Source organism: Myotis davidii, unplaced genomic scaffold (genome assembly GCF_000327345.1).
Source record: "Myotis davidii unplaced genomic scaffold, ASM32734v1 scaffold657, whole genome shotgun sequence".
In the NCBI taxonomy this organism is placed as follows: domain Eukaryota; kingdom Metazoa; phylum Chordata; class Mammalia; order Chiroptera; family Vespertilionidae; genus Myotis; species Myotis davidii.
The window spans coordinates 158,071-170,523 of record NW_006287917.1 but is presented as its reverse complement, the minus strand read 5'-3'; positions in this window follow the sequence as shown (position 1 = coordinate 170,523).

Genomic DNA, 12,453 nt, shown 5'->3' with positions numbered 1-12,453 from the left:
AAAAAATAATCATTGGAATTAATTTTAAAATGATCACATTGTAAAGAATATCTCATAGTCCTTACATAGCATTACAGTATATTGTATTCATTCATTCATTCATTCATTCAATAAATAAATATTTAAGAAGTGTCTTCTATGTTTCTAGGTATTCTGTTAAGCTGTGGGTATAAAGTGGTAATCAACATATTTCAAGTCCTCAACTAAATAAAGATGTAAGGGAGACATGTCATGGGAAAAAAATTCTGAACCATGTGAGGAGTGCTGTGATTTGAATAAGTTCAAAGTACTTTGAAAACACAGAATAAAACCACTTCAGCTAGTTTTCAGAAAGTTATGGAAAGGTTTTGAAGGTAGATGATATCTTCTATATGAAACTGTGCTATGTATAATAGAGAGATCAGCAGATGCAACCAAACAACCCCTGGTTTCAAGGTGCTAATGGCTTTGGACAGAAGATAAAATGTAAGTAAATGACATATTGAATAAAGAATGACATAAAAACTAACCTACACAAATTATTATCTTTTAAAAGTGTGGAAATTTCCTCCAACTAAAGAAATCAAGAACTTCTTCAGGGACACTGTGACACATCAGCTGGTATTCAAAGGACAAGGGAATACATTTCAAAAAGAAGAGATTTAATTAAGCCAAAATTTTCAGAGCTAGGGAGTGGCTAACCATGTCACTTACCAAATCCTGCATTAGGGAACTGGACTACCATGGTTTACATATATGGGAAGTCCAAGGGTGTGTTTTTCATGTGTCAGATATATTTATATTCAAAGAAAATTATATAATCAATGCTCTCTCTATCCCTTGACTCTCATTACCTCTTCTCTATGCATGGTAACCTAATTCTTTTCTGTGACAGGCATCCCTAGGCAAACATCTTTATACCTTAATGCAGGTCGATATCATCATTCTCTTTGTCTCTCTCTCTGTTATATCTGATATAATATTCATATTCAGATATAATGAAGGACTCCACTATTTCTTTGCACATTACTCATACCAATCACTGTGAAGTGTAAAATGGGTTTATGATGGTTGGCCAGGACTGAGTCCATACAATTATGGTCATATTAGGGGCAGAAATAAAATAGTGGGGACTAGTATAGTTTTAAGAAATATTAATCATGCTCTGTTAACCTTGGTTGCTGTGTTCTCACTAGGGAAAGATTCTGATTAGAGAAAGAATATTCTGACCTGGCTGAGAGTTTTATGCCCTGGGACATGGGAGTTAACCTTGGAGATTAACAACCTTGTTGATGAAACAATGGAGTCCCTGAGGCACCCGCCCTCTGCAATCCCCCAGGCCACATTGCCTATAATCTGTAACTATTATACCTTGCTTACTTCCCCGTGCCTGTAATTCCTACTTTCCCATGAAATCCTTGTCCTTCTACCTAATATGAGCAGCTGGCTTCTGGGGAGCAGAGGGGAGCAGAGCAGATTTGTATGGATGACCTGCTGCTCTCCCCATACTGCAGGCATTATTGGAATAAACACTCATACATGATTCAACCTTGTCTCTGCTTAATTGGCTCAAGTAGTGGCAGGCAACCTGCATCCACTGGTTATCCAGTTTCATTCAGAAAGCAGACAGTGCACGGTGACTTATTGTGACAAATGGCTCATTGGTCTGAATTCAAATGACGGACTTGGAGACATAAATATGGCGGAAAAGAGACATTTAATACACTTTGAGAATGGGCATCCGTCCCATTGTATGGGCACACATGGAGTAACAAGCATAGCCTATTTATTTAGTCCCTCCTCCACCTCCTCACTAGCTGAGTACTATGGAGTCACCTGTTTACTCACACATTACCTACGTCTTGCTATTCCCAATTGGGCCATTTAAAAAATTGGGCTGAGGCCTTCTCTAGTTGCTTCCATTGCCCCTGTCTAGATGAGAAAGACGCCTTGGGGGTTTCCACCATGATGTTGGCCCATGTGCAGTTCTTTGTTCCTCTTCCCTCCTCCCTACATGCTATTTGCCCTGGGGGAAATTTAGTAACTTCTACACTGGAGATGTAACACAGAGATCCATTTCCTACACTTACGCTCCCTTTAGAACAGGAAAGAGTTGGGAGAGAGTTAGCTCTCTAGTAGGAGGCAGATCCTGGGTAGACAAGAAGACATACACTACAGCTGTTGCCCTGAGTTGAGAAAAAAAAAAAAAAGGGTGAAAGCCTTAAAGTTTTCTTCCCCTTGTTACATGTGAAAATATATACTGTCATGTCAATGCTTGATAAATACATAGATTTTTTTTTTACTTTCTTTTTTTCTTTTTAAATCTTTGTTGTTGAAAGTATTACATATGTCCCTCTTTTTCCCCCATTGACATCCTCCAGCCTGCCCCCACCCTTCACCCCAGGCCTTCACCACCCTTTTGTCTGTCTGTGTCCATGGGTTATGCATATATGCATACAGGGTCTTTGGTTGATTACCTCCCACCTACCTACCCTCTCCTGTCTTCCCTCTGAGATTCCCCACTCTGTTCTATGCATAAGTGGAATCTAATTAACAAAATAAACTGATGAACGGAGTGGGTCCAGAGACAAGCAAGCAATAAATACTGATTTTAAAAGAAACATAGTAATGATTCCTCAAATGTCAAACATTCAATAACATTTCATTACATAGCCCCACCAAAACAAAATATTTAGGAATTATATTTCAAAACATGTTTTCCTCACCCCATCATCAAACACAAACATACACTTCTAAAGCAAAAGAACTCTGTAAATAAAATGTGAAATGAAGATGTCGAGATATACTAAAAAATGGTAAGACAATTATGAGAGCTTTTGCATGTGAACTATTAAAATACTTAAGAAATGGATTCAAGATTTGTAAAAGAGTTTCCACAAATTAAAAGTAAAATTTTCTTGAATATACTAATGATATTTACTAAGGAAATTAGAATCAACCCATAGTAGTTTATCCAGTTTATTACAGGGTACTTCTCAGCAGCCACAACTATCCAGAATGTAGGAAGAAAACAAAGCCCTTCAAAATATTTAACTAGATAGCCCTAGACCTTATGCTCTTGGGTAAGAGGAAGGCTCTACTCATAGTTTCATGTCTTCATATGAACATCACTTACAAGTTTAAGTTAGCTATATGGTTTACTGGAATAATAGATTAGACCCAATAGATGAGAAAGTGAACTCTGAAGTGGCAGGCATGTTGATAACTACAAGGAAAGGCAAAATACAGCCCAGTGTTGAGAGAAGAGACTTAAATGAGAATAGAAAAGCACAAATAGTCTGAGTGTGAAAGGATGGCACCCAAACATGTGGGTTAAAAGATGTCCTCTAAATGACAGCATTTTGTTTGTGTAGAAGATATATAATGAGGCTCTGTTATTTAACTGTTCATTATTTGAGCATCCTTCTCTGTTGTTTTCCCTCTAGAGAGGTTAAAATTAAAAGAGCTTCTCATCAGATAGTCCACCCTAGGTAATTAACTGAGAGGAATAAAAACATCTGTCCACACCAAAGACTTGAACATGAATGTCTATAGCATCTTTATTCACAATAGCCCCAAATTAGAAACAACCTCATTGTCCGTCCATGAGTGCATGTGTAAACAAAATATGACATATGATAAAGAGAAAACTATCCATCGATAAAAAGGAACAAATTGCCAATACATCTAAAAACATAGATGAATCTCAAAATCATTGTATTGAACAAAAGGAAGTAGATACAATGAATAAATATAGTGTGATTTCATTGATATAAAAATTCACAAAACACAATCTAATCCACAGTGTTAAGTAGTCTGAAGCCAAAGGGAAGGGAAGATGAACTGTAAAAGGCCAAGTTTTATATTTTAGATTTCACATTCATGTCTATAACCCATTTCAGTTTAATTGTTCTGTATGGTATATGTTGAAGATTGATGTTCATTTTCCCCCACTGAAATATTTAATTATTCTAGAAACATTTGTTTAAGAATCTCTTTCCCCATTCAATTATATTGGCTTCTTGTCCAAAATTTACCATATGTGAATCTATTTTGGGTATTCTATATTCTTTTCCATTGATCTTTATGCTAAGATCACATCATCTTGTCTAATTTAGTTTTACAAGAAGTCTTTTTTTAAACAATAAGTCCTAAAATAAAATTGTATAAATCTTCACCTTGTTTTTTCCCTTGTTAAAATATTTGTTAAGTGATATGGAGCATTTGAATTTTTATATACATTTTAGAATCTGCTTGTTAATTTCTCTACGAAAAAAACCTTGCTATAATTTTAATTGTGATTGAGTTGAATCTTCAGATCAATTTGAGGAAAAACATTTCAACAGGACTCTAGCTTCCAATATGCAAATACAGCACATCTCTCCATTTACATTGGGCTTATTAAATGTTTTAATTTATTCAGCATTATATTTTTAAATTCTCACCTGAGTGCTGCGACCTTAGCAGCGAGGTTCAGGACCTGAAGGAGGGGCTGACGCACAAATGAAAATGCTATAGGAGAAATACGAATTTAGAAGGCATTGGGGGACCAGATGGAGCCTCTTTCTTGAAGGGACACACTGTGATCTGGACTAGTCCATTTTTTATTCAGTTTTAGATGCACATCTGGCCCTCAGTAAAGCACGGCAAACAGGTAGCAGACAGACAGTCTCAAAGGTCAGTAAAGATCAGTAAAGACCAGTAAACATATACTCGAAGGCTATCAGGTCAGGAGATAGATTTGAGCCACCACTATCCACGAACAATTAGTGTTTAGCGTCAGCCCTGCTAGCACTCAAGGTCCATCGGCCTCCCGTGTTGCTTGGTGCACACTCATGACAGCATTGGCAAATGGTGGCTTCCCACACCTGAGGATATGTTTATCATTGATTCTAGAGAGAAAGGAAGGGAGAGAGGAAGACTGAAAGAGAAATGAATGTGAGAAAGAAATGGATTTGGGAAAGAAACGTCCATCAGCTGCTTTGCATACGTGCCCTGACCAAGACTGAAGCCACAATCTGGGTCTGTGCACTGACTGGGAATCAAACCTGCCACCCTTTATTACAGGGGGAGATATTCTAACCAACTGAGTCACACTGGCCAGGGCTTGTTAAATTTCTTTCAGCAATGTTTTATAGATTTTATTGTATAATTAAGATTTTACCTCACATATTATGTTAAATTTATTCCTATTTCATGTTTTGGATGCTACTGAAAAAAATTACACTTTTTTCTTTTGTTTTCCAGTTGTTGTTTTATATAAATACTGTTGATTTTTGTACATGGACCTCATATCCTGACCTTACTAAATTCATTTATTAGTTTTAGTTGCCTTTTGTGAATGCCTTATAATTTTCTACATGTATAATCATGTCATCTGCAAATAAAACAGTTTTGTGTTTTTTTCATTTGGTGGGCCCTTATTTCTTATTCTTGCCTTATTAATCTGATTATGACCTTCGGTCAAGACCTCATAAAATGTTAGAGGTTGTGAGAGAGAGAGAATATCTGTCTTATCTCTGATATTAGGAATAAAGCATTTTTTTTAGCCATTAAGTATGATAACAATACTGGGGTTTTCTAGATTCCTTTTATCGGCATAAGTTCTTTTGAAGTTATAATTTTCTAAAGTGCTTATATAACAAATGAATGCTAAATTTTATCAAATGTTTTTCTGTCACTATTGAAATGATCACATAATTTTTCTTCATGTCATTAACTTGGTGAATTACATTGATGTTAAATGTTAAACCAACCTTGTAATTCTAACATAAATCACACTTGCTCATATTATATTAGACTTTTGATATATTGCTTGATTCAATTTTATAATATTTTGTTAGGATTCCTATGCTTTTTAAAATATGCAACATCATTATATTAGGAATCAGATGAGACAAATTTTTACATTCTTTATTGTGATATAGGTGTGGTATCAGGTGACTTTTGATGTGACTAAGGCAACAGTGAGCTAAGGATTTATTTTATTTGAGTTCAGGAGAAAATACTTTTCTAGTTCACTTGAATTTATAGTTACTTTATTATCAACTCTCCCGATGTAGGAATATCCCTCTGTCCACTGCACCAATGCATCCAACTTTGTGACCTTAAGATACAGGGCCAAAAGTCTATTATAATGTGATCTTACTCTAACACTGGTAAAATGGGCAGTGAAGGAGAAAGGTTTGGATGCAGAAACTAGTGTGTGGAAATCCTTCCAAATAGAAATATTTGGCTCACAATATTTTTTTCCTCTCCAAAGCCCTATTTGCAGTGAACTGAGTAGTTTGGCCTTTCTGATGCCTCCAGAGCTTATCAAGGTGTTTTGTGAAAGATCATTTTCTTCTAGAGCAGCAGTTCTTAACCTGTGGGTCGCGACCCTTTGGCGGTCGAAAAACCCTTTCACAGGGGTCGCCTAAGACCATCCTGCATATCAGATACTTATATTATGGTTCATAACAGTAGCAACATACAGTTATGAAGTAGCAATGAAAATAATTTAATGGTTGTGTCACAACATGAGGAACTGTATTTAAAGGGCCAGAAGGTTGAGAACCACTGTTCTAGAGGGTAACTTCTTAAAGGAAAGTTTAAAGACAATAAATAGTTTCTAGACCTTTTATGTTCAAATGGGAGTATGAGAGCAAATGTACATTAAGGTTTACAAAGTGAGGAGCTATATATAATAATTTAAAAATAGAGTTTTTGAATCATACAGACCTGAGTTGAAAATCATACTTGTACTCCTAATTATGTGGCTTTGACCATGTTTCCATGAACTTTGGTCTTCTCTATAAAATGAAGATAAAATATAAATCTCTCAAGTTTGATATATGGGATACATATAGCATTTGTCACTGTGCTTTGAATTATACTGGCTATTGTTATGTAATAGGGCAAAATATTAAACTATAATTATCAGAATCCCCTTCTTCCTTCTTTTCATGAAGTATGGTTTCTGATATAACTTGTTTTAGGAGCAAATAGAAGATGAAGATACAAATGAAAAAAGCCAAATCCCACAAAATGTGGAGAGACTTGGAGAAAGTGTAAAAAAGGGAGGAAGAAAGGTGTGCCTATAACGAGATTGATTTTTGAAAGGTAGGGATGATGGACAAGCAAGATTCTTAGAAAGTTTTATGTTTTAATGTACCATCTAACCTCTTTCACAATGTCCTCAAGAGACCCTCAGTAGCCCAGCCGATATTGCTCAGTGGTTGAGCATCTACCTATGAACCAGGAGGTCAAGGTCCATTTCTGGTCAGGGCACATGCCCAGATTTCAGGCTTGATCCCCAGTGTAGGGCATGCAGAAGGCAGCCAATCAATGATTTTTCTCTCATCATTATGTTTCTATCTTCCTCTTCCTCTCCCTTCCTCTCTGAAATCAATAAAATATACATTTAATTTTTTATATTTTTTATTTTTTTACATTTTATCTGATTATATTCTTTTTAAATTAAATTCTATATTGTTGAAAGTATTACACATGTCCCCTTTTTTTCCCATTGACCTCTCCAATAAAAAAAATTTTTTAAAGAAATCCTCAGGCCAAACCGGTTTGGGTCAGTGGATAGAGTGTTGGCCTGCAGACTCAGGGGTCCCAGGTTCGATTCCAGTCAAGGGCATGTACCTTGGTTGCGGGCACATTCCCAGTAGGGAGTGTGCAGGAGGTGGCTGATCGATGTTTCTCTTTCATCGATGTTTCTGGCTCTCTATCCCTCTCCCTTCTTCTCTGTAAAAAATCAATAAAATATATTTTTAAAAAAAGAAAAGAAATCCTCAGTAAAATATTATGTTCTTTTTCAAAGGTTTCTGGAATTGATTTGTGTTTATTTTTAATATGAGTTTGTGATAAGACTGCTTTAAGGCAGAAACAAGAAAGTTTAAATGTATTTCATTTACAACCATCATCAAGTTAACTATACCCCATGTGTCAGTGTAGAGCACACAAAGAAAAGAACACACTGGGCAAATCGAAGAAAAGTGGCCTGAATATATGGGCCTCCAATATATCAAATTAATAATAATATTAAAAGACATTTAAGAAGGTAAAGTATCTGGGAACAGATCCTAGACAGTCCTGAAGCCAAAGGTTATTTGTTAAGAAAGCCACAACTATTTTGCTTGCATACTCTATTTCATGTTAATTCCAGAGTGTCTCCTGAGATGTTTAGAAGTGCAAGGTCCTTTAAGAAGTTACCAAAAGAACAGAACACAAAATATAAACCACCAATAATTTTTTTAAAAGATAAACTGTGTCCAGAGGGAATATATAAACTCTAAAATCCTGTCTCCAGAGAGTTTAATGCTTTCATTTCTTTTCAGTGACTCACTGGAAAGCTTTCATTGGTAAAAATATACCCAAGACGGGAAAATAATCAGGGCTGTTTACCAAAGCAGATGCAATGTTCAAAGACTGGACATGATAAACTGTGGAGAGTAGTCATAGCACATGGCTGCCATTTCACTGGATTTTGATGTTATTATAAAACCTACCTGTGGTTTTGTTGTTTGTTTTGTGTGTGTGTGTGGTTTTTTTTTTTTTGGGGGGGGGGGGGGGATGAGCTTACTTTCATATAGGTAGAACATGCAAAAGAAATGAAGATACATGAGAACTAATAATGGCAAATATCAGTTTTTAGCACCCACTGTTTGCTAGTTATTTTATATACTCTATTGTTAAGCATCACAGTAATTATGAAGAATATGAATTACAATTCCACTGTTATAAATAAAAAAAATACAGGCAAGTTTACTTTAAATAGAGGTAAAATAATCTATGCAAGCTTACATGGGTTGATGAGACAATATCCTAATTCCATGTTAGTTTCAGGTTCAAGCTCTGGGTGTGGTCAGTGGACTCCTTAACGAGTGTCTAGTTAACCAAGACCCTTAATTATTTCCCCCTATCTCCTTCCACACACATACATTCTTAGTTGGTCTAGGCTGGCTCTTCCAGAAGTCTGATTCTCAGACTGCAATTTACTTCACTGTTTCATGTACCCCACTCCTCTGCTTCCTGGCCAGAGTTCATTGATTCAGGGGTAGGCTAAACTAATTGGAGTTCCTTCCCTGGCTTTCTGAAATTAATGACAAATGAGTAAAATTAAGAGGAATGTGTGTGGTTTACAGACCAGGAAGCAAAAGAAGCCAAATTGAAAAGGAAGAGAAAAAACATCTGTTCAGAGAAAAGTCGATGTGAGAAAGCAAGATTTCTGCCTGGGCTCATAGAATCGTTTCTATCCCAAAACCCACTCCCAACCCATCCTATAGCTCAGCTGTATTCTTCCCAAGGGTTCAGTGATATTTTCTTGTTTCATTTTAATTTCTTGTTCTGTTTAGCTTAAGTTAGTTCCAGCTGTCACTCATTACTTGCAATCCATCTGTTCTAATACCAAATATGCTACAGTTGATTTTCATTGAGATTAAAAAGGCAAAGCTTAACTAGCCTCAAAGATCAAGTTGACTGCAGTGTCTTATGCCTTTCTTTACAAAGAGCTGACTAAACCTCCAACTCTGCAGGCTTCACCCACGGGCTGAGGACCAGACCTCTCTCTAGACAACGGTGATGTTAAGACACCTAGACTGGTAACTCAAGGGAGCCAGCATTAAGACCCATGCAAGCTTTGAGTAAAACACACCTGAATTTGAATCCCAGATGCTAGCTTCCCAAGTGATCTGGATAAAACTCACCTTAGTTTCACTAAACCTGAGATCAGTGGTTCTCAACCTTGGCTGCACGTTAGAATCACCTGGGAATCTTTTTAAAATCCTGATTTCTGGGCCTCATCCTCTGGAAATTCTGTTTCTTTGTTATGGGATGAGGCCACAACATTAGTAACAAAGAAACAGAATTTCCGGAGGATGAGGCCCAGAAATCAGGATTTTTAAAAAGGTTCCCAGGTGATTCTAATGTGCAGCCAAGGTTGAGAACCACTGTCTTAGAATATTTAAAAATGGAGATAATATTATGTATCTCAAAGTATGGTAGTACAAATTAGGAACAAACAAATACCATGTTTGACATATAGTAGGCACTCAAGAAACGGAATTTTTTAATTACTTGCCCCAATGCTGATATTCTTATCCAAGTGACATTGAGTTTCTACATAATCTTCCTTTATAACAGAGTCTTCCCTCTTTTCCTTTCTTTATTCTCTTTCTTCCTTTCTTTTCCCTGCCTCAGTCATTTGTTTGCTACCTGAGACACAAACTACTAAAGATATAGCTGCTGTCTTTAATGGTTCACAGTCTAGTAAGAGGCATTTCACAGCAATACAACGGCACAGGCTGGTAGCACAGAGAGGGACGCCCCTGTGTTAAACTGACACAAAGTAGGAATATCTAACTCAAACTGGAGGTTCAGAAGGAATTACCAGATGCCCCAATTTCCCGAGTTCTCTGTGCAGAGAAAAGCTGCTCAGGAGAGCTGTTAGATCTGCTTCCGTCCATTGTGAGTGAAAAATAAAATTCTTTTATGATAAGGGGCTAAGATTTGGAAGTTCTTGTTATAACAACTAACATTAACACATTAACTAACCTAGTTCCCAAGAACCAGCGCCTCGTCTCCAAGCACAAGCCCTAGGTGATGGATACCTGCACGTAGACTCAGGAACCACTTTCCTGTACAGATGCATGACTAGTGTTCGTTGTAAAGGTTGATGATTCAACACATCCTGACTTCTTCCCTTTGATCCATCCCAGGCTGCTTTTCTTCTCCATGCTCCACACCCTGACCCCAACACAGGCCTCCAGGGTGAAGTCTGATTGTGTCAGCTGACTCAGCTCACAGTGTCTGCCTGGTCTGCAGGTGCCCAACCAGATTGGGAGGACAAATAGAACAAAGTTCTTGTTACCAAAAGGGCAGCTTTCATTGCACTTTCGCATGTACTCCAAGTCTCAACTTCTGTTTTTATGCTTTTCTTAATTCTCCAAGGACTCATTGGCTATGCTCACTCCGATGCGATGGGATTAAACAGGAAGACTCCTTCCTGGAGACTCGGAAGAATAATGTTTGTTGTGGGCATAAGCCAGGGGTCCTCAAACTTTTTAATCAGGGGGCCAGTTCACTGTCCCTCAGACCGTTGGAGGGCCGGACTATAGTTTAAAAAAAAACTATGAACAAATTCCTATGCACGCTGCACATATCTTATTTTGAAGTAAAAAAAACAAAACGGGAACAAATACAATATTTGTATTTGCATGTGGCCCGCGGGCGGTAGTTTGAGGACCCCTGGTAAGCCTTTGTGTTTCTGCTTTGGTGTCTCCCATTTCCTCTCTACCTGTATTGGCACAATATATAAAGTTAATCCTTTTCTTTACTCTTCCCATCTCCCCCCTCCACTTTCCCTTCTTTTCAACAAACACACACTATCTCCACAATTTCTGGGGATGATAGTGATGAATAAAATTACATAGGTTGTAGGTATAAAATTATATAATACATCACCGGTATATGGCATTATGTGTTCACCACTCAACGTCAGTCTCTTTCCATCACCAGATATTTGATCCCCTTTCCCTTTCCTAACTTCCTCCCATCCATTTCCCTTTGGTACTCCCAATACTGTTGTCTGTGTCCATGAGGTTTTGTTTCTTTTCCCTTGTGTTTCTGTCTGTGTTTTTAATTTGGTTATATTTCTATTATTTTCCCCCTCTGGTTTTCACATATAAAGTTTTACATATGTCTCCTTTTTCCCGATTGAGCCCTCCCCCTGCCACTCTAACCCCTGAAGGCAAGCCCCCATCGCTCCAGTGTCTGTGTCCACTGGTTATGCTAACATGCATGCATACAAGTTCTTTAGTTGATCTCTAAACCCCTCCCTCCCCCCGCCATTTGTCTCTGGATCTATTTTTGTTCATCAGTTTATGTTGATCATTATATCCCACATATGAGTGAGATCATGTGATATTTATCTTTCTCTGGCTGGCTTATTTTGCTTAGCATAATGCTCTCCAGTTCCACCCATACTGTTGCAATGGTAAAAGTTTCTGTCTATCCTACTCCCTTCCTCTCTCTAAATATCAGTAAAAAAAAAAATTTTTTTTAAAGAGTGCTGTGAGGGAAAAACCCTAGGAGGGGGGTGCCCATTTCTCCATATTTAGGTGAGAACCTTGTTTCAAAAAATCCTTAGAAGCAAAGGAATCTCTGTCTTCCAAAATGGTAACAGGAGAGAAATAATAAACAGAAAGCCTGAATCCCAGGCAAAATCTTGTCTAAGCAGCACTTCATGCTGAAGAGAAGCCAACAAAGAGCTCTGCCTGTACAGAAGCAGCATACTATATAAAGGAAGAGTCTTTGGATGCGGCCTTTGATCAGTTGCATCTCAGGTCTCCTCCACTTGTCATTCTTGTCTGCTTCTCTTTAACAGCTCCTTGCTTGTTTTATTAATTACTAGAGGCCTGATGCAAGAAATTCGTGCATAGGGGGGAGGGTCCCCTCAGCCCAGCTTGCACACTCTCCAATCTGGGT